This window comes from Girardinichthys multiradiatus, chromosome 3, assembly GCF_021462225.1.
Source record: "Girardinichthys multiradiatus isolate DD_20200921_A chromosome 3, DD_fGirMul_XY1, whole genome shotgun sequence".
NCBI classification, from domain to species: domain Eukaryota; kingdom Metazoa; phylum Chordata; class Actinopteri; order Cyprinodontiformes; family Goodeidae; genus Girardinichthys; species Girardinichthys multiradiatus.
Genome location: NC_061796.1, coordinates 24,730,904 through 24,754,555, shown reverse-complemented (window position 1 = coordinate 24,754,555; position 23,652 = coordinate 24,730,904). Strand labels below are relative to the sequence as shown.

At 39.6% G+C, this 23,652-nt stretch overlaps 1 protein-coding gene across 1 annotated transcript in view; it reads right to left on the bottom strand.

Annotated features, from left to right (window-relative positions):
• The window catches only part of adgrb1a (adhesion G protein-coupled receptor B1a), a 266,143-nt gene extending 247,149 nt beyond the window's left edge, over nt 1–18,994 (bottom strand). Inside the window, exon 1 of the mRNA XM_047360511.1 lies at nt 18,407–18,994. The gene's annotated coding sequence lies outside the window, so the exon portion shown is untranslated. The remainder of the gene's footprint in view (nt 1–18,406) is intronic.
• Between the last annotated feature and the right edge of the window lie 4,658 nt (nt 18,995–23,652).

The following is a 23,652-nucleotide window of genomic DNA, read 5'->3' as shown; positions in this document are numbered from 1 at the left end:
TCAGGCAACAAAATGTTTATGTTTTATTGTGCCATGGTGTAGACTTCTAAGAGGACTTTAGGCTCAAAAGCCAAACCCCACTTAAGAAAACTAAACAATAGACATAGAAATAAAACAATTAAATAAATTAATTAATAATTAAAGCTGCAAGCAGCATTGAAGGCACTCGCAGCCCAGCACAATTCGGCCTGTGCAGCGACCGAGAGAGCCTGGCATCGCGGCCTACACGCCACCAACAAGGTCCCTGTTTGATTTTGGGGGGAGTCAGTCCCAAGCCTGGATGAAGAAGTTATGGCTTGATAAATCAGACCATGCAGGGGAAAGTTTATTTCTAGTTCTATCTAGGGTGTATTTTTCTCCTCTCCCATAATGTTATTCTTCTCTCCTACTGTGTTCATTATGGCTACATGTATATGCGCAATTAAGATCATTAGGTTAGCAACTTCAGCTTTTAGGACAGCCAATAGCAGTCTCCCAACTAAGGAGTTGGGAACAGTGTTGTCTTGGGAACAGTAGTTTTGTCTTTGTTTGAACATGTTTTTTGAATGCTGTTCTTAAATGTGCTTAAATCACAGTTTTCAAAGAGATCTTCGAATTAGCTAATATTATCAGCACGTCAAAAACTGGAGATCATGTACATCTCAATTTACTTGAAATGCATTGAAAAAGGCACACAATGAATTATAATTTCCCTTAAAGCCCCAAGGCCTCAGTAATTTGAATGTTTCTGGCTTTAATGCATTTTCTTTTTGCAAATTCTTGCTGCTGGGGGGAAAATTGTAACCCTGAAATTATAGAATGCCATCAGTTTGCAAATTTTCACCTTGTCTGGTTTAAATCAGGATTCGCAGCAGTGAATTTTTAGATGGTGAAAAATATAAATTTATCAATCTACCTTTTTGTCCAAGACAATTTCAGCATCAGCAATAATGCATCAGCAGACAGAATTAAGCGAGTGTGAAACATCAACACAAAGAACAAGCTGTGTGGGGAGGATGAGTCCACATCTGGAGGAGTATGCTGTTCAATAGGGAGAGTGGTAATAACCCTGATTAGTTCCAGCGTTGATGGCTTCTTATGGAGCTTCCAGGAGAGAGCTGAAAGGAGATGGAAATCAGTGCTCAGCCCCAGATGATTATCCAGACACTCCAGATCAAAGATTTCTCTTGGCCTCATCATAACAGAGAAAGAATAGATCATTTCGCCCTGCACTATAAAACTACCTGCGCCTGTTTTATTGAGATACGTTTGAAAGGAGCAGCAGAGCTGTCCCAATTTAAACAAACAAGCATCAAACAGAGCATCATGCATCTGTGTATGTACCAACTGTTACACATATGGTCATCAATTTATATCTGGCCGCAATAACTCACAGAATTTTACTAGAAATTAATCTTTTGCTATACATGTGCCTGTGGTTACTGAGCAAATCAGCAAAGTGCCAGGAATATAAACTACAGAAATGACACCATAATGTGTTGATGATAAGTCACGCTTGCAGCCAAAAAGAGGGTCACGCCACCACTGAGAAAGCTGTGGAGGAAGCAGAGAGAACCATCTGTGAATTCACAAGCAAGGTGTCTGTGTACAGTATGTGCATGCGGAGGAGACACCGTGAACATGCCCACGTGCAATTGGCTAATTTCTGTGGCATTTCGACAGTTCACAGCATGTCAAAGGAGAACAGCTGACGTGGCTGTGGAGAGAAGTTCAGTTTCTTCAGAAGACAGTAAATGCTCATAATATGATCAACATTTGTGTTCTAAGTAAAAGTAGGCACTGCTGTTGGTGAATATGACACCCATCTATGATGCTCCATTGTAGTGAGCTGTGAATTCCTGGAAAACATGAGAGCCAAATTAAAGTTAGATTTGATAACTCCCCAGGTTTCCTTGCCCAAAACCAGGGCTCAGGGCTTAACACTGCTCATCAAGCTTTTGCAGGTTTAAATTTTCTCAGTCACTCCATACAATGGACAGCGTTGCATCAAAATCATAATATACATGCTAAACTGCGTATTCTACACTCATCAGCCACGTTATTAGGCTTGTATTGCTTAAGCCAATTTTGCCTTAACAACTGCCTTAAAGGGGACATTCATGATTTTAAATCCTTCCTTTTCACACTTAAATCATTCAATTGTGGTCTACACAATGTGGAGAAGGCAAGATGCTACTGCTATCAAAATAAGGGCCGGGATGTCATATCAACACAATAAACAATAAATTTATGTCTACAATAAAGTTTGTTGTCATTTTAGTGTTATTTGGAGCTTGTTTCCATAGACAGAAGGAACTGACCCCTTAATCAGATGAAATTTTTCAGCAAATCCTTCTTTTTTTTTTTAAGATATTTTTTTCAGCACTAGTGGCCTTTATTTTTTTAATTTTTTGACAGTAGGCAGACAGGAAAGAGGGGGAGACATTTGGCAAATGTCGCTGAGTCTGGGACTCGAACCCTGAACAGCCACTTTGAGGACTATAGCCTCTGCATATGGTCATGCGCTTTCGCCCCTACACCATCAGCGCCACGCACCAGCAAATCCTTCTTGATACTGTAAGTTGCCGAAGGCACTCATCCTTGAAGTGAGGAAATAGGAATTTTCCCACTGATGTACAGGAGTTGGACAATGAAACTGAAACACCTGTCATTTTAGTGTGGGAGGTTTCATGGCTAAATTGGACCAGCCTGGTAGCCAGTCTTCATTGATTGCACATTGGACCAATAAGAGCAGAGAGTGAAGGTTCAATTAGCAGGGTAAGAGCACAGTTTTGCTCAAAATATTGAAATGCACACAACATTATGGGTGACATACCAGAGTTCAAAAGAGGACAAATTGTTGGTGCACGTCTTGCTGGCTCATCTGTGACCAAGACAGCAAGTCTTTGTGATGTATCAAGAGCCACGGTATCCAGGGTAATGTCAGCATACCACCAAGAAGGACGAACCACATCCAACAGGATTAACTGTGGACGCAAAAGGAAGCTGTCTGAAAGGGATGTTCGGGTGCTAACCCAGATTGTATCCAAAAGATATAAAACCACAGCTGCCCAAATCAAGGCAGAATTAAATGTGCACCTCAACTCTCCTGTTTCCACCAGAACTGTCCATTGGGAGCTCCACAGGGTCAATATACACGGCCGGGCTGCTATAGCCAAACCTTTGGTCACTCATGCCAATGCCAAACGTCGGTTTCAATGGTGCAAGGAGCACAAATCTTGGGTTGTGGACAATGTGAAACATGTATTGTTCTCTGATGAGTCCACCTATACTGTTTTCCCAACATCCGAGAGAGTTACGGTGTGGAGAAGCCCCAAAGAAGCGTATCACCCAGACTGTTGCATGCCCAGAGTGAAGCATGGGGGTGGATCAGTGATGGTTTGGGCTGCCATATCATGGCATTTCCTTGGCCCAATACTTTTGCTAGATGGGCGCGTCACTGCCAAGGACTACCGAACCATTCTTGAGGACCATGTGCATCCAATGGTTCAAACATTGTACCGTGAAGGCGGTGCCGTGTATCACGATGACAATGCACCAATACACACAGCAAGACTGGTGAAAGATTGGTTTGATGAACATGAAAGTGAAGTTGAACATCTCCCATGGCCTGCACAGTCACCAGATCTAAATATTATTGAGCCACTTTGGGGTGTTTTGGAGGAGCGAGTCAGGAAACATTTTCCTCCACCAGTATCACGTAGTGACCTGGCCACTATCTTGCAAGAAGAATGGCTTAAAATCCCTCTGACCACTGTGCAGAACTTGTATATGTCATTCCCAAGACGAATTGACGCTGTATTGGCCGCAAAGGAGGTCCTACACCATACTAATAAATTATTGTGGTCTAAAACCAGGTGTTTCAGTTTCATTGTCCAACCCCTGTAGGTAGATTTCCATGAAAAACAAAATTTAACCAGGCACTTTGAAGAGGTTCTGGTGCTGGGGGACGGTGTAATGAATTATGTGGGTTAATACACCCAACAACAGAACCCAACTTATCCTCTTTCAGTGTAGGCATACATGAGCTTTGACTACAAAATCGCAGCAAGAAATAAATATGTTGGATACGCGAAACTGATCAGCCGGAAGACCATGACCTTATTTAGCTGTTCCGCAATAATTACTATGATGTAACAGTTGGAAAAACTTGGATTTTGCATGATAAAACATTTCATACAAAATCCACGTTGATTAAAAACGTATTTGTTTAGAGCGGCCTTTGGCTGTGCTATCTAAACATTATTAGTTACGTTTTCAGTCCAACCTTCCTTTCATTTTCTTATCAATCATTTTATCATAAATTTTTTATTTTTTTTCATCTTTTTAATTATTCATTTTTTATTCTCTTTAATTATTTAATTACCTTTGTGCCACTGTAATGTACTTTTCCTATTATGTCTCTTTCTCTTTTTTTCATGTGCATCACCTTGAATTGTCTTGCTACTGAAATGTGCTATGTAAATAAACTTGCCTGGCCTTGATATGTCCCCTTTAACTCTTTGTGGCAAAGATGCAATAAGGTGTGAGAAATGTTTCTTGTTGATTTAAAATCATATCGGCACGATAGCATCAAGCAGTTGCTGCAGGTTTGTCACCTAATTCTGACCCTACTATCTGAATGTTGCAGCTGAAATTAAGACTCTTGGGATCAGGAAACATTGTAAAATGTGTTATTGTCTCAATCTACTAAGCCTGTGTGAACTGTCTCTCCATGAACTCTTAGCTAATCCTGAACGAGTGAAGGCTGAGTTTGACATTCCAGAACAGCTGATATTAATAAGTTCAATCAACCCTGAGTATGTTAACCTTGAGTTACGCTCATTCATGAACAGATGAAAAAGCCACCATCAGTAGAGTCCCCATATATTGATTCACCACAGCAACTGCTGAATACAAATTTATGACAGCGTTGCAGCCGGAAATCCTCCATAGAGCTTTTCAAGAATGTGTTTGCATAGGCTCTAAAAAACTAACACATCAGATGTAGAAAGACAGAGGGTGCTTGGAAGTAAACCACTGCTGGACTGAATGTGAAACTTAGAATGCACTTTTGAAGCGTATTATATTTAGTATTACAGTTAATGAGATAATATTCATGAATAGTGATGCCATAAAAACTCATTCTCCTCTGTACTCTGCAGCAGCTCTGTGTGCTGTCTCTTATCCTGTTACATGTGGAAGCTTGACTAAATGAGTTAAACAGGTTTGTAATCCCAGTGTGAGGCTGTAGCAGAATGTTTAACATAATTTAATCTAATATAAAATATGTAACTTTTAGTTTAGTTTTTCACATCAACCTGTTAACATCCTGTGAATTTTCTCCCTGATAGTTCTGATAGGTTTGCGCCCAGGTGTTTCAGATCAGAGACCTTTCTCACCAAGTTGTCTTTCTCCATCATATTATAGGTTAAATGAAGAAACTCTCACATTCATAAAACGGCACAAGATTCAGAACATGTGATCTGATCTGGAAATGCGTGCATGTGTTCACTGTAAGATTATGTTCAACTAGCAAACATTACTGATATTACTGAAGTAGAGAATTGGAAATGGTAATACCAATATAACAACAAAAGCATGCATCTGTGAGTTAAAGGTCTTCAACTTTAGGCAATTTACGACATTTAATGAAATAGCTTCAACATCAGTCTGAGTTTAAGAATGAAAGCATTATGTGAGGCAGCTGCTTCCACAGTTTCTGAAAGAAAACCTAGCAGTGAGATTATCTTTACAGAGTTTGTTACCAAGGTGATATAGTCAGAGTTGGAAGAGCTCTCTTTTGGGACTAGAAAACCTATAGTTTCCCCATATTTGGGATTAAATTACTTTGAGTTTTCCCATAACCTGCTGTCTGGAATGCTGCCACTGCAGTCCATCTGCTTTAAGGTCTAACATGTGCGCTCAGAGAAGGCATTTCCCAGATAATGATTACATGTTGAAATACATGTTTTTTTAGCAGTCAAAAATGGCTTGTAATCATACTGACACATTTGGACCAGGATTTTCCATTATATTATTAAAGGGTAAAATAAAGAAACTCGTCGTCTTCCGCTTTGAAACCGCTGTGAAACTGTGAAATGTGTAAATGGCTATAATCCACAACTGGCATTGTTTCTGTGCACTTTGTAAGTGGGGGAGATGGTGAAATAAGGTATTTAATTTGACTTGTGAAGTATTTTTTGTTTAATTACAGATCTCTGTACCAGCGAGCTGTGTTTATCTTCAGAGGCTGACTAGAGCAGCCTTTATGCATTAGTAATTTCCAATCATAAAGTAACAAACCAAAAACGTCAGCTTGCCATGTACTGTTTTATAGTTCTGCTCTCAGGCCTTTCTCTAGTTCCTGTGTTAGTCACATTGCACTTAAACATCTGGTACATAAAATTTGAAGTAAAGCTGCAAAACAATGCAACTACAATGACTCCAGCAGAAAAGTGTGTTCTAAAAAAAGGTTTTGCTCTTTCATGTTTCACACAGTCCGCAGTGTTAAAAACAGATCTGCAGTCAGGATGGCTTCTCTGAGGAGCAGAATGAAGTGTGAAGGTGTTTCCTCTGCTTCACTCTCAGTACATGCTAACACGAAGCCAAAAATACCTGCAAAGAGAATCCTCTTAATTAAAGACCCTGATTCACAGATATTCACCTCAGATCCTACCATACTGTTACTGCTACTACTCAGGGGCTCCAGAAATATAAGGCTGCACCCAGAAGTCAAATGAAATCCTTTTCCTTCCTAAAAGCAACAGACAGAGTGCAGCGCTGCAGACTCTATTACCACACTGACAAAAGCTCATTCTTCTGGATGTATGAGCAGCGTGTTTTTCTGGCAGGAGGCGCTAAAAGTCACCTGAAGGCTGCAGCTCCTGGGTGAGCAGCTTTATTTTCAGAACAGACTAAATGTTTAAACGGCGTAAAGCTTAAAATGGAATCTCACATCAAAGATCTGCTCAGGAAGGTACAGAGGAGAGGCAGTATACCATGAATCATCTTGCAACAATTCAAATAAAGATCAATAAGACTTAGGTGTTTGATTTCTCCTACAGTTTCATCTAAACCAGGAAAGATATGAAAATGAGAAATCACAGGGGGGCTCAAAGACTAAGGCCATAAAAAGATGGAGCCAATTTCAGGATGGCTTTATAAAGAAATGTCAGGTAGTGAATTGATCCTGCCATAAAAATACATGACCAACCAGCCTCAGCATACAAATTATCATATGTTAGCTGCCAGTGTCCAATCCAATGAGCGACTGATATCAGAGAAAAAAAATAAAAATAATAATAATCTAACATAATGAAAGCATCTTATGCAGAACAGAAGAAACCACATTACTGAGTTTGTCTTGCAAATGTTAAACTCTGATACATATACTGGAACTAATTCCTGCTGCCTGAACACAGGGTTTACATAACTTTTCTATTTTTGATTAATTCAATTCGATTCAATTTAGTTTATTTATATAGCACCAATTCACAACACACGTCATCTTATGGCACTTTACAAAGTCAATTAAATCGAATCATACAGATTTCAAGTCAGGTTCATACATTCCAATTAATCCTAACTGAAAGCAAAGTCCATCATATCTGTGTGGGGCTGTTGAGTATCTATAAAGCTGTGCTTTAAAATGCATCATGCCCAGCATTTCTATTAAACAGCGTGGCGAGTACAGACCTCTGTGGCACCTCTCAGAAAAATAATATGTATTATACATAGAATAACACTTTCAAGGCCCCAAACCATGAAATTCAGTGTTTAATTCAATTCAATTCAAAAATACTTTATTAATCCAAAAGGGAAATTAAATGTTGTTGTAGCTCATTATGAAGGTTTCTTTAAAGAGCCGTTGTAGATGCTGATGGCTGTGGGCAGGAAGGATCTCCTGTAGCGCTCCGTCTTACAGCAGGTCTGAAGAAGCCTCTGACTGAAGACACTCTGTAGTTGTAGGACAGTCTCATGAAGAAGATGCTCAGGGTTCTCCATAATGTTCTTCCTTTTATGAAGAATCTGTCTGTTCACAATGATCTCCAGAGGTTCCAGAGGAGTCCCTAGAACAGAGCCAACTTTCTTTATCAGCTTGTTGAGCTTTTTTAATTCCCTGGCTCTGATGCTGCTTCCCTAGCAGATGATGGCAGAAGAGATCACACTTTCCACAACAGACTTATAGAAGATATGCAGCATCTTGCTGCAAACACCAAAGGACCTAAGCTTCCTCAAGAAGTACAGTCTGCTCTGTCTCTTCTTGTAGATGGCTTCTCAGTTTCATCTCCACTCTAGTCTGTTGTCCAGGTGAACACCGAGGTATTTATACTCCTCACCACCTCCACTTCTTCTCCACACCATGCCACAAAGCGGTCCACCACCTTCCTGTACTCAGCTTCTTGTCCATCTCTGATCCACCCCACGACTGCAGAATCATCCGAGTATTTCTGCAGATGACAGGGGTCATCTACAGTCTGAGGTGTACAGAGTGAAAAGGAATGGTGAGAAAACAGTCCCTTGTGGTGCTCCTGTGCTGCTGACTACCTGGTTAGACTCATAACCCTTCAGTCTCACAAACTGTGGTCTGTTTGTCAGGTAGTCTTTGATCCAGGAGATTGTTGAGGCCTCCACCTGAGACTTCTAGAGTTTCTGACAAAGAACATCAGGTTGGATTGTATTAAATGCACTGGAGAAATCAAAGAACATGATCCTCACAGTGCTGCTGGCTTTGTCCAGATGACAGTGGGTGTATGATGGCATCTTCAACTCCAACTCCACAGCAATAAGCAAACTGAAGGGGGTCCTGATGGTTTACTGTTTGCTTACTCAGGTGGGCCAACGGGAGTCTCTCTAGGACCTTCATGATGTGGGATGTCAGGGCAACAGGTCTATAGTCATTGAGGACTGATGGGTGAGTTTTCTTTGGTACCAGAACAAGACTGGAGGTCTTTCACAACACCGGAACCTTCTTCTGGGCCAGGCTAAGGTTGAAGAGGTGCTGCAGAATCCCACAGAGCTGCTCTGCACAAGCCTTCAGGACTGGAAGCTAACCCCGTTTGTTCACACAACGAGCTGCACCTTCAAACCCCTCCACAGCTAAGGAGGTTAGCTGTAGCTAACCATTGTTCACTGTGGATACTGTCTTCAAACTTTGTCGTCACCAGGACAACTCCGCAACATGGTCAGAGGTTAGGTTTGGGCAGAGCAGAATAATATAGAAGTGATTTAGATTTAAATGATCTAAAGGTTTTTCATTTTATGAAGTTTGGTTTTGTTTGTGTTGAACTCAGCTATCTTGGTGCTAGCAGAATATCTGGAGCACACATGTTCAGTTTTGTGTTCTTTGTCTGTGTGTGTTTTTAAGGTTAAGACACATTTTATTTAAAGGGTGATTTTAAACACGGAAGATTGGCCATAACGCGTCGTCCGCGCTTATGCATTTTGACCCTTATATTAACCCTGGTATTTTAAAGGTATGTGTTTGATTCTGCTGACCGGTAAGAACACGTGCTTGTTGCTACAGAATATTTAACAGGAAGGTTGTTAGTTTTCAAGCTAGTGAATAATAGTCCATAAACATTATTTTACTAAATCTGATAACTAAGTAAACACCATTAAGCCCCATTTCTCCAGAAAGATTTGGCTCTTTTCCAAATATTCCCATAATATTTCTTTAAATATTATTTTAATAAATAAAGGCAACTAATTAGACACCGTTGAGAAATGGTCATCCAGAGGGTTGGTTTTATTCAGTGGATCATTATTTAAAACATTATTTTATTAAAATAATATTTTATCTGATCTTGCATTGTGAATGGTTGTCTAAACATTTGCTGATTATTGCCTAAGTTAGTTCCAAGACTAATTTAACTTAATTTCCAGATTCTTCAAGATAATCCTTGGTTCTCAAACATAAATATTGCATGGTAATGTTGCATCACTCTTTTGGTCATGATTTTGAATCATCTTTAATCAACTTGTTTATATTGTACATAGCCTATTAGTCTTCCTTATTCTTTAATTCTGCTTGGTAGTTTAGTTGGATTGTTTTAGCATAGTAAAGAGTTTGTTGATTGAAATATGTTTGACTTTGTGTTGACTTATTTTTGTTAATAAATTCTTGTATTTTAAGAAATTGTGTGAATTCATTCCATGTGTGCGCAGAGTTTATGCTGTTCAATAATGTCAGAGCTCGTCTCACACCTTTCTATTTTGTCCTAATACCATTGCCTTACTGGGCTGGTATTCACAGGACAACCCTTAACAGACCGAAATATTATTTGATATAATAGTCAGTCAGTCAGTCATTTTCTACCGCTTATTCCATAGTGGGTCGCGGGGGAGCTGGTGCCTATCTCCAGCAGTCTATGGGCGAGAGGCAGGGTACACCCCGGACAGGTCGCCAGTCCATCGCATGGCAAAGATATAATATTAAAATATTAATATTAAATATTAAATAATATTCTCAGATTCATAATCCCAACAATGATGACCCCCCGCAGAGATGAAGGTGTGTCCTCTGTCCTCTTAGCATCATGTATCTATGTTTGAGACTTTTTTAAATTAAAAAGGGAGCAGTTCTGGATTTTTATGTTGACCTAACAGACTGATGAATGCTGCTCGCTAGGTTGGATGCCAAAACAAAAATGCCAAATACAAAAGCATTCAAGAAGCTCCCACCAATGTTCAACTGTTTGGCAGATTTTCAGGTATTCCATAAAAAAGCAACAATGAAAGAGTTAAAGACAAGATATGGCTGATATGTAAGTACTACCTTCTGCACTAAACGTAATGGCTATTTTACAGTTTCCTAATGAGTCTTGACAGTATTTCATCATCTCTTGTTCAAAATCCAAAATACTTAAACTGGTCAAACCAGTAGTGGTTAATTCTAGACATATTACAAATTATTTCAAAATGAATGGATTTTGAAGTTTATGAAAACTTTTTTATTTGAGTAGGCAAACACCAAAAGCATGGTCAATACTTTTGGTATTAGGAACACTTCAGAATCTTAAGAATAAATAGCAAAGTATATGGACTGGTCACATTTGGACGGGATTATTCTACATTGATTGCATAGTAGTTTACTTTATTTGTCAAGAAACAAACAGCAGAAATTTTCTCAAAAATATAACTTAAATCTTGTCTGGTCCTTGTGAACCCAATATTGCATATTGTCTCATCTCCAAATGGATATAGAACAGTCACATTTAGCTACTGATAGTTGGTAGCGGTATCTGAAATCAGCCTCATTCAGGTACTGTGTTGTAGCAGGTCATGCCTCAGACTGGGCCAGACTGAAATGAAATAACAGCCAGGGGTGAGTGCACACAGTCGGAAATCCTCCTGAACCTCCTCCATCACATATCAGCTTTATAAAACCTTCACTGTGGCTCATTGCTTATATGAGCAACTTATGGTAATCACCAAAGGTGGCTTTATGATCATTTTTAAAACATACTGATATACTTTGATGCTGACATAAAACAACAGTGGAAGAAAATAGTTCAAAAAATCCTAAGTATACTGTCAGCTTTGGGAGTTTGCAAACATCATCGATTAAAGTTTAATGTAAACACAATTAATGTAAACTATTATGAAAAGTATTTTCCATGTTTGATACATGATAAAATAAGATCCCATCCCCAGTGTAGACCATAGGTATTGCTATATGAACCCAGCAGACCATACAGTGGTGTTCCGTGATAGTTTTTACCAAGGTAACCTGAATCAGATTCAGCAACCGAAGATACACACTAAGATTTCTTCCAATATCTCAATAGTCAAAATCCTTCTTGGTCAGTAGTGGGGAAACGTCAACAGTCAGAGCAGAACATCATAATCTCCATATCCCAGAGACTCCCAGTAAATATTAAGTAATCAATAAAGCTTTAAACCTGTACCATAGAACACAGCTGGGTTGTTGTTTTCCAACAGTTGCTTAATGCAGTTGCAAACCATAACATGTATCTCTAGAGTTTGGCCTTGGCTAATTAAGAAATTTGTGATTTGTCTTGCTTAGTGTCAGATGGTAAAAAAGCAATAAGGTAATTTGTTTTAGAAGTATGATACAAGGTAACAGATTTTACAGTTTAATCAATTGAACCTGAAACAGAACAGAAAAAAACCAATCTGTTCCAAAGGATCATGTTCTACACTGTTTAGTTTACACAACATTTGTGTTTTTATGCTCATAAACACCTGTGACAAGCACCCAGCATTCTTTGTTTCTGCTCAGATGCTCTGACTGCAGTTGTTTCCAGATAAAAGAGCAGATACCGAGCGCTGCTTTTATACCTTAGAAACAGGACTGATGAAGTGATCAGACATTTTCCTCCAAGCTGCTGGCTCTCACAAGATGACTGTCACAACTTCAATTCATGAATAGGCAGCAAAATATTCAGAGGATAATTGTTGAATTAAAATTTTTAGAATTCATGTTTACCTTGCAACATTTTACCATGCCAACTAACTATCCTATCAAACCTCATCCAAGCTTGTGAGGTTAGCATCTGCTGCAACAACTGTTCCAGGTTGCAGAACGTTCTGACATTAACTTGACTTGTCACTTGACTTGACTGATCAGTCTTATCTAATAGCATTTAGTAAGTTTAAGGTGTACAACAGCTTGGTTAAATGTTGCGATAAAACAATTGCAACTGAAGAAAAACTGAGTTGCTGACTCTTTCCCCACACAAGCCAAGCCTCATTAGGTAGCTTCCCAAGCCTCTTATTTTGTCCCTAATTAGGAAAACAAATAGTTTTACCAGATCTGGTGAACCTCCAAGTCCCTTCATGCAAAAAAAAAAAAGATTTTCTACATTACTGCTGACAGACCAGCAGGAATGTTTAGGACATGGGATCACAGTATGTTTTCACTCTGAAGTTCCTGTGTTTGTGAGTGTATCAATAACTTGTCCGGTAAGACTGATGCTGGCCATTTACTTCAAAGCACGATGGGTAAAGCACTTTTTAGAGTTCAAGGGCCTCCGAGAAGAACATCTTATGAATGTCATCAAGCCTGTCTACACTCCCTCTCTATCATGCCTTTAATCCATCTTTGATCGTCTCACTGACTGTCTCCTTGCCAGCCGTCCATTCATTCGTCTCCCTTCTTTCAATGACACCCCCTGTTTCCCCTCACTGTCTATACGGGTCCCTCTGATGTTACAAATTCACATATGAGCTTCTTTGACGGCTCACAGCCTTGGACACTGTGGCCTTGTTTGATAAAGGAGCGATCAGAGGATGGGAAGACAGAGGGAGGGCGAGTGAGTCGACAGCATGGGTGTTTTCCAAAGCTGCGGGAGGATGTGGATGCGAAAACAAAAGAGGACATCTAGGTAAAAAAAAACATGCATGAATGCCTCTGAAAAGGCCAGTGTTGCGTTGTTGGCTTGTCTCATCCCTGCAACCCGGAGCCAGGAGTGCCTGTCAGGGCTCCACTGTTGACTACCCTTTGCTTATCTGTTCTCTTTCTGGAGATGAAACAGTTGACTGCTAACATGTAGTACCTGTACCGAGGGAAGCTGGGGTGATGCTAGTCAGACCTTAAACCTGGCTCTGTCCCAGAAATGCTTGTGACTTTAAAAGATCAGACAAGTCCTGTATGTTGGACCCTCCACAGAGTCTTGTCATCAGCCTGACATAGAAATAATGGCAGCATGACAAAAAAGTCTGTATGAAACACTTTTATGCTTAGTGTTGTGTCAATCACTGGATAATGATGTGTGTCTTCTGTGTCACCATTATGCAGGGGCTTGTTATAACAAGGGTTTAAAATCTTCATGTTTCAAACCCCGTGACATTTTCAATCTGACCATTCCTCCATTTTAAATTAATTTAAATGTGATTCCAGAAAGAGATAGAGAGTTGTCTCCAACTATGTGGAGCATAGAGTAAACAGTGAATATATAAAATATCTATTTTTTAAAACCATTTTCCTTTGCTTAAAAGCTTACATTGTAAAATCACAGTAAACACATTAGGTACTTGTTTACAGCTGCCTATTTGTGATTTAGTAAGTGGTTCAGAATTACGCAGGAAAAGAACTATTCTAGGTGAGAATAGAACCATCCACCTTCATTCATCTTCCATTTAAACTGTATTTTCTGTCCTTCAGGAGTGTGAAGTGGAAACTGTTTTGCTATTGCTTTTTCTCTATTACTATCAACTGTTAGCAACTAGATGGTTTGTTTAAAAAAAGTCAATGTTGCTTCCCTGGCATTTTTGCTAGAAACATATTTTCTGACAAGAAAATCTGAAATCTTGATAGGATATGTTTTCTTTTCAAACGTTTCAAATGTTATATTTATGTTTGGCACTGAATGCATCATTGGGAGCTCTGTTATTTAAAAAAAAAAAAAGGTGCTCAAAACTTTGGAACCCATATGGACAGATTTCGTCCATATGGGTTCCAAAGTTTTAAAACTGTTAGAAACTTCCATCATGCAGTTCCAAAAGTCCTTTAAGGAGATCCAACCGAATAGTGGTGCCAGACTAGACAGTTTTTTTTTCTGTCTGGAAGATGGAGTAATGCAGCGCTACCCCCACCCTGCTGGTTGCTGCACACTGTTGGTCAGCTGGGTGGAAGAGGGCTACTTCACTTCCCCCTTTTTTAAGAAAGAGAAATTGGGGTACTTTGACATACAGGTCCTTCTAAAAAAATTAGCATATTGTGATAAAGTTCATTATTTTCCATAATGTAATGATGAAAATTTAACATTCATATATTTTAGATTCATTGCACACTAACTGAAATATTTCAGGTCTTTTATTGTCTTAATACGGATGATTGTGGCATACAGCTCATGAAAACCCAAAATTCCTATCTCACAAAATTAGCATATTTCATCCGACCAATAAAAGAAAAGTGTTTTTAATACAAAAAACGTCAACCTTCAAATAATCATGTACAGTTATGCACTCAATACTTGGTCGGGAATCCTTTTGCAGAAATGACTGCTTCAATGCGGCGTGGCATGGAGGCAATCAGCCTGTGGCACTGCTGAGGTCTTATGGAGGCCCAGGATGCTTCGATAGCGGCCTTTAGCTCATCCAGAGTGTTGGGTCTTGAGTCTCTCAACGTTCTCTTCACAATATCCCACAGATTCTCTATGGAGTTCAGGTCAGGAGAGTTGGCAGGCCAATTGAGCACAGTGATACCATGGTCAGTAAACCATTTACCAGTGGTTTTGGCACTGTGAGCAGGTGCCAGGTCGTGCTGAAAAATGAAATCTTCATCTCCATAAAGCTTTTCAGCAGATGGAAGCATGAAGTGCTCCAAAATCTCCTAATAGCTAGCTGCATTGACCCTGCCCTTGATAAAACACAGTGGACCAACACCAGCAGCTGACACGGCACCCCAGAACATCACTGACTGTGGGTACTTGACACTGGACTTCTTGCATTTTGGCATTTCCTTCTCCCCAGTCTTCCTCCAGTCTCTGGCACCTTGATTTCCGAATGACATGCAGAATTTGCTTTCATCTGAAAAAAGTACTTTGGACCACTGAGCAACAGTCCAGTGCTGCTTCTCTGTAGCCCAGGTCAGGCGCTTCTGCCGCTGTTTCTGGTTGAAAAGTAGCTTGACCTGGGGAATGCGGCACCTGTAGCCCATTTCCTGCACACGCCTGTGCACGGTGGCTCTGGATGTTTCTACTCCAGACTCAATCCACTGCTTCCGCAGGTCCCCCAAGGTCTGGAATCGGCCCTTCTCCGCAATCTTCCTCAGGGTCCGGTCACCTCTTCTCGTTGTGCAGCGTTTTCTGCCACACTTTTTCCTTCCCACAGACTTCCCACTGAGGTGTCTTGATACAGCACTCTGGGAACAGCCTATTCGTTCAGAAATTTCTTTCTGTGTCTTACCCTCTTGCTTGAGGGTGTCAATAGTGGCCTTCTGGACAGCAGTCAGGTCGGCAGTCTTACCCATGATTGGGGTTTTGAGTGATGAACCAGGCTGGGAGTTTTAAAGGCCTCAGGAATCTTTTGCAGGTGTTTAGAGTTAACTCGTTGATTCAGATGATTAGGTTCATAGCTCGTTTAGAGACCCTTTTAATGATATGCTAATTTTGTGAGATAGGAATTTTGGGTTTTCATGAGCTGTATGCCAAAATCATCCGTATTAAGACAATAAAAGACCTGAAATATTTCAGTTAGTGTGCAATGAATCTAAAATATATGAATGTTAAATTTTCATCATGACATTATGGAAAATAATGAACTTTATCACAATATGCTAATATTTTGAGAAGGACCTGTATTTGCTGGACAAACTGAAAGACTGCAACCATCGCTGGTATTATGGTAACAATAAAATGTCTGTGAAGCAGCAGACTGCCGGCTTTACCTGAGCAGCTAGAGGAAATATAAATTTGTTAGCCTCCCAGTGTTACTCTATAAAGAGCAGAACAGGAAAAAGAATAATCTGCTAACAAGTATTTTTACTTAGAAAATACTACATTTAGTGGGGATTTATTCTATATGTTGGCTTCGGTCTATGTATAAAAACATCAATAAATGTATGTTTTATATAACATTATTATGACTCCATTGGTAAGTACACTACATTGTTTTAGTTGCAGTAGGAATACATGTTTCTTTTTTGCTTTAAGTCAAATTAATTAGACCATGTGATAACTGAAAAAAAAGATATGTGAGAGATGCGTCAGCTGTGGATGACAGCGTAAATGCTTGGGTATCAAGACTGCTTTTATTTACCCATTCATTTCTAATATGCCTTTTGAATAAATACCTACCACCGGAGGTTGTAAATTAGTTCCTAGCCAGGATTCCATTAATCTGCCTACAACAGAAGGTGGTGTGACGCTTTTATTCAATATCAAAACAAAAAGTCAGAAAATATTTGGAAAGGCCTACAAAATTAAGCCTAATCCCTGATACTGTATTTTCTGATTGGTAACAGGAAACAAGCCAGCTAAATTAGTATGGTTAAGGCTGATTTGTCAGAAATCTCTGATCTCTTAAAAACCGTACATTCTTTATGTATTTAGCAGCCACCAACCAGCTCAGTCTGTAACCCAATGGAGCTGAAGGTTTATATTTTATACAAAGAATGTGTAGATGAAGGAAGGAGTGTTCTAAAAACCGTGAGGAGATCAAATATTGACTTTTCCTTTTTAATGCCCAGTGAAAACGAATTATTAGCTCTTATATTAGACCACAGCAGTTCCAATATCTGAAATGTTTCCAAACTTTCATCCTCTCCTGGTTCTGAGTCCGCCCTTGTTGCTTGTCACAGCTTGGACACACTACTCCAGCACCAGGAGACATAACGGAGGTTCACTGAAGCAGAAGAAGACCGTGAATGACAACTCATTTTGTGGTGATGAGGTCTCCTGAGAGGCAGGGCCATCAGCTGGAGACAGACAGTGCGCCACAGCCCCTTAATCCGTCTCCTCCACTGCTAAGACTCGGGTTTGCCCCATGAGCATCACTGGAGACATGATTACAACGCCTATTCATCAGGTACCACCAGGACATGACTTCTGCACATTTTAATGTGTTCCTGCAGATACAGTTCCTGGTTTCAGGGTGTTGGAAAGTGGATCCATGTCACCTGAACGCCTCATATCGAGAAATCTAAAAGGGCAGTCATACACTTCGATTGATTTGCGTCGTTGTTTATTCATACGAATAAATACATAAATACATGTTCGAAAATAACTTTATAGTGTAAATAAATATACAAATGACCAAATATGGAAGTCATGAGTGATGCACTCATCTTCCTACGGACCCGCGCCTCTTCATTTAAGAATGGAACAAATTTCCAGTGTGTTTAAATGTTTATTTACATTGTTTTAATTTGCATTAGATGAGCTGGTTATATACAAGTCTTTTATTTTGAACTACACACCTTTTGAAATAAAAAATACAGGTAATGTAAGTGATCGGAAAAATAGCATGTCAGGAGCAATTCTGTGGTGCGCAGCGAGCCAGTTCATATAGTTGCGCTCACTACTCCTCACAGTTTTTTGATGGACGCTGTTGCTCCTATTTGCCTCCATCAGAACAAAGAATGGCTCAGCTGCCTTGGGTCTGAACAGGGTTGGGTTTGGGCGACACCGCATCCCCGGAGAGCCGCGCCGCACCGCGCCGCGCTCCGTCCCCGCGGACAGACGGAGCCCTGAGCCTTAAACCGACTGGGCGTGTGAGCTTTGGGAATAACTCAGCTGTTGACTCCTGACCTGGTACAAAGATTTCCAACTTACTGATTAAACCACAGCTGACATCTTTTAATATCTGACCTCTTTTTGCGTTTTTTGCCCTTTTGCCAAATGTAATAATTGCCAAAACAAAAAGGCACCGTGCCCCAAAATGCTTCTAAAGGAAACTTTGAGATAAGCACGGCAGCCACTAAAATATAGTGAACTGGACACAATAAAAAATAATTTACCTTGAGTAAGTTACCACTCGGTCCGAAGCATGGCAGTGGTCAATGTTCGGTGCTTTCACGGCGTATTCACCAATTCCAGGAGGGGTAAATCCTGCGATAAGTCCACAAAACGTGTTTTTCTTCAGAAAAATCTCCCCTCACCCTGAGCAAAATAGGTGCGTCGCTTCAGGGATGAAGATGGGTGAAAAACTGTCATGAGTTCAGGTTGTCCGCTTGATGCGCTCCCAGTGCGTAAAACGGATTCAGTAAATCCTCACTGTATTCTCTCTCTGTATATTTCCCCACTGCTAAAACATCAAACTTCCCCCTCTGCTCTTCACTTCGGACAGAAATATCGCTGTTTTCACTTCAGTTCTTGTTTAATTTGTTGTTTTGTTTGTTTGTTTTTTGAAATTCCAGAAATCTTCAGTGCGTATTTGTCTGGAAAAAGTTAGGCGATTTTGCAAATTGGAATTCCTCTCCGCACGCTCCTCCAGGTGATTGTGAGAGCTGCGACGGAGCCGCAGATCAAAGGGAAGCTCGCGCCCGTCTCGGGAACCGCAGTCTCCAGCTCGCGGCTCTGGAGAGTCCTTGTCCGTCCGTGTGTCCGCGCGGCAACAGCCAAATTCCTTATTTGGAAGCCCGGGGCTCGCGCTGGTATCAAGAGTGCCAAATTACACCAAACTCACTTCCAGGCAAATCTTTCAAAATAAATCCCTGTTTTAACGAAACGGTAGTGGGAAACCCTTTGATTAAGCCCTTGGATAGAGTTATTATGTTATGACAGACATTCCCTAATTATGTAGGCTGCACTGTTAGAATACCTCTAGTACGTTTTACAATAAAATCAAAGACGATCTGTATGAAATAAGAGGGTAAAAAGCGTAGACGTATATGAGCAAAAAGCACAGTTGTGTTATTGTTTAAAAATATTATTTATATGTATATACATATCAGTGGTGATTGTGTTTATGTGGTAGAGCTTTGCAGACAAATTAAGGAAGAAAGACCTACATTTCCACATGTATATTTAGTTTTTAATGCAATAACATCAATTTCATTCAGAAATTCCAGTTTCCTCGTGGGAATACTCTTATTTTGAAGCCCAATCGCCCATTTTCCTACCACATTGTATCTTTAAAGTGTTCAAAGCTGAAAAGTATCCTCTCAGTGTAAAAGTCACCCAGCAGCCCCCTCTTCTGGAGTCAAACGGCGTCAATTGAAGTCGTGCCGGGGCTGTGGCACCACCTTTCTCACACAATATCAAAACGTTCATAGTAAATGGCGCCTAGGCATTTTTTTTCTGAGAGCTCTGGGAACACTGGATATAGCAACGCATCATTTTCTGGGAGGAACATCATCTAACAGTTTCATCAACTTGACTAGCTAAATTTACTCTATCATTTAGAGTGGATCATGATGTGTGCACAACAGTTTCATGCCCTTTGGGCTCATGTCCAGATTATCCACAGAATGATTTAGAACAGAGAGTAATGTTGCAGTAGCAAAATGAATGGAGCAAATATATAAGAACAAGATCACACATTGTAAATAACAGATTTTAAAAATGTGAATACTGCAATCATTGTAAAGGCTAGGTGACATACCGTATATTGGCAGAGACAGCTTTGTATAAATAACAAATGCACTTTTAAACAAATGTTTGGTCTGATTAGGCAAAACATTATGACCAGTGGCAGGTGAAGTGAATAACAGTGGCCATCTCTTCATCATGACACCTGTTGGTGGGTAGGATATTTTAGCCACTAAGAGAACACCTTGTTCTTTGTTAAAAGCAGTATTAATGGGCAGCAGAAGGATTTGAGTGTCTGAGTTTATGATGGGTAGACAGCACAGTCAGAGCAGCTCCAAAACACAGCACTTATCTGTCAATGCTAACAACTGCTAAGAAAGTGCTGCTTCTGATTAAAAAAAAAGTCAACATTCTCAGTGCATTGTGGTTTGTCGTGTAAGGGACTGCATAGCTGCAAAACAGTTAAGGCATGAATAAGGTAAAATTAGAAAGTAAGTGATAAGCAACATCTCTAAAACTGTAGGACAGTAATTTGGCACTATACAACAGTAGCTTTTGGTATTATTTTCTGAGATTTTCCAAAGGGCTTTTAACATCAAACAAGCCACTTACAGTATATCCCCAAAGGCCAGAGGAGGTATGGTTTCACACATTGTTTGACAGGGTTACTTTGATGAGGATAAATGGCTGGTACATCACAGTTCAGCCACGTTTTTGATTAAAAAAAACCCCAACATTTAAGGTAGGTGGTGACTGCTGTAGGGTCATGGGCTGGGAAAGATTTATTTGTAATTTGTATTAATTAATATTTATCAAGAATCTCTATCTACGTGAATATTTATTAAATCAACAGCACTGATACAACTCGCTCTTCCGATTCAATAATCTTCACCTAATCAAACATGAAAAGTTCTACTCAAAAGGGGAAATTTTATCTAACTAAACACAATAAAACAGCCTAGAGTGTGGATGAAATCAAACCAGCAGTTATGACAGTTATGCCAAAATACAAGAGGAATATTATGAAAAGCGAAGCTTTGAGTGTAACTTCCCCCACCAGGCGTCGTACAACTGGCTAGATGTTTTCATACACAGGCAGAATGATCATATTGTTTTAACGATTTTAATTTAATTCTTTGAGATAAAAAGGGTTCATTGACTACCATGGTTTTACAACAAACACGTTCATTTATGTTCCTCAAACAAAAATCCAGCGAACAAATGTACAGTTATTATGGATTTTCTGTTATCTCACAACCACATATTTCAATGTATTGTACTGGGTTTGCATATGATAGAACAACACAAAGCAGTGTAAAGGGGAATAAAAAAGGTTTGTCATTGTCTAAATGTTTTACAAAAAAAAAATAAAAAGCATTGTATGCATTTGTATTCAGCCCCCTCAGACAATACTTTCAAGAACAAGTGTCCTTTACAGTTACAATTCAGTTGCAGTCTTTTGGAGATAGTTACAAACAACTCCACCTTGTCGGATCATCAGTATCCATATATACAAGTTATTAAGATGTGTCAGTACTTTGCCAAGGTTTGGCCACAAGGAAACCTCCAAGTCTGAATAAATAATCTCTAGGTGCTGAAAGTACACAGTGAAGTGTTATGTCACTATGGACTGAAAAGGTGCCAAACAAGAACAATGCATCTGCTCCAAACTTAACTCTTTAAAGCTCAACTGAAATTTGCCCACATGGACAAGCCAAAAGCCACTTGAAGAAACTTGTATTAGTTAGATAAATAATCAAGATGGATCACTCACTTCAAAACTGTTCAGCATTACCTTATATCCCCAGCTAGGCAGATGAATCTTAGAGAAAACCTGCCAACACAATAAAACTTACTTTAAAATGGATAAAATGTGTTAATGTTTAGCTTCTGAAATAGCCTTTCAAAACTATGACTGTGTGTGTGTTCTAGCATTTGTTACCGTGTAAAATACCCATTTTTATGACATTGGGAGGACCAGCTGCACCTTATGGGGTCCAAAGGCTGGGCCCCATAAGAAGACATGCTGTTTTTGGGTCAGGGGTTAGGGTTAGGACTAAGGTGTGAATTAAGTTTAGGCAAGGTTTATGGTTAAGGTTAGGTATGGACTGGTAATCGGTAGGTTTAGGGCTAGGGCCAAGGTTAGGGCATAGAAATGAATGGAAAACAAATGGAAGTCAATGCAGTCAATGTAAAGATAGAAAGACATAATGGGTGTGTTTTTTATGTCTGTATGTGTGTTAAATAAAATGTTTCTTTATGATTGCAACTTGCACAAATGATTAATTCTTTGTGCCACTTTTTGAAAACATTTAGGAGCAAAAACAGAATTCCTTTGCTATTTTCACTGGATCTTAGCCTAAGGTTCTGATCCTGGTTTATGGGTAAGCTCCAAAAGCCCTTGGTCCTTCCTTTTCAGCTCCTTGACTGTACAAAATCGATAACAGTGTGCTTCAGAGTGAAATTGGGTTTGGGCTTTCTAGTTGTTAGAGGTGTCATGGAAATTACCTGAGTAGATAAAGTAGACTCTTTGATGCACAGCATATTCACACCATTTCTAATACACCAAATGGGTCAAAAATGGCCGACATTCAAAAGTGACTAATGCACAACATTGGCCACTTTTGACCAATGCTGTGCATCAAAAGGTTACGATACACTCTATCTATTAGATACACATCCTATCAACCTGTGGCCTCTTTTTACTGCTGCCTAACTGGGGACAAACTACCCAGTCAGATTTAAAGCCTTTGACCCCTGGAAACAAAAAAGTTTAGAAAATTTTGGACCAAAAGCCAGTGAATTTGCACCGAAAGAAATCCTGCACACGGTATGAAAAATTTATAGCTAGAAGTCCATTAATACACTTTAGTAGCATCTTCTTTTAAATATGTATGCTACCAGTCAAAAACTTGAACACACCGCCGCATTCAATGGTTTTTTTAAAAAAATTTTTAATTCCTACTTCTGGGAATTCCTTCAAGTCTGTTGAAAAAACCATTTACCTGATGAAGCTCATCAAGAGAATCCAAAGAGTGTTCAAAGCAGAGTTCAAAGCAAAGAGGTGCTAATTTGAAGAATCTACAATATAAAAGTTGTTAGTTATTAAAGATGAGTTATTTCATAATTTTCTGTTTACTACATAATTCAATATACTTTTGCTTCATAGTTTTGATGTCTTCACTATGTATCTACAGTGTAGAAAGTAATAAAAACAAGGAAAAGCCATTGAATGACAAAGGTGTCTCCAAACTTTTGACGGGTAGTGTATATAAATGTCAGTTTTGGATCTCTTGGAATCTGGACAGATTTCAGTTTAGACTCCCAGTCCACATATCTCATGCAAACAGAGGGTCAGTGTAGCAGTAGGCACTCTGACCCTGAATCCTCATGAACAACCTAATGATATTGTTGTCTCAATCTGTCCTCACAGTCTCATGCTTTTGCTTTAAGATGCACATATTGTGTCCTCAAGCACAATCCCTCACACAGCCAGTCACACATATACTCATGAAGACAGCATTGCTAGAGGGCACGTGCACACAGCTGGAAAAACCCCTTTGATTTGAAACTTAGAAAGATCTGACAGGCTTCTGGATGCAAGACAACAAACAAATGCATCCTTTCTTCATCACTGTCATTGTCCTGACTTCAGTCAAGGATACACTGGCATGTACAAGAGCACATAAGGATGCAGAAAGCATCTTTGGACCACTTAGCAAACAGTGTTGTC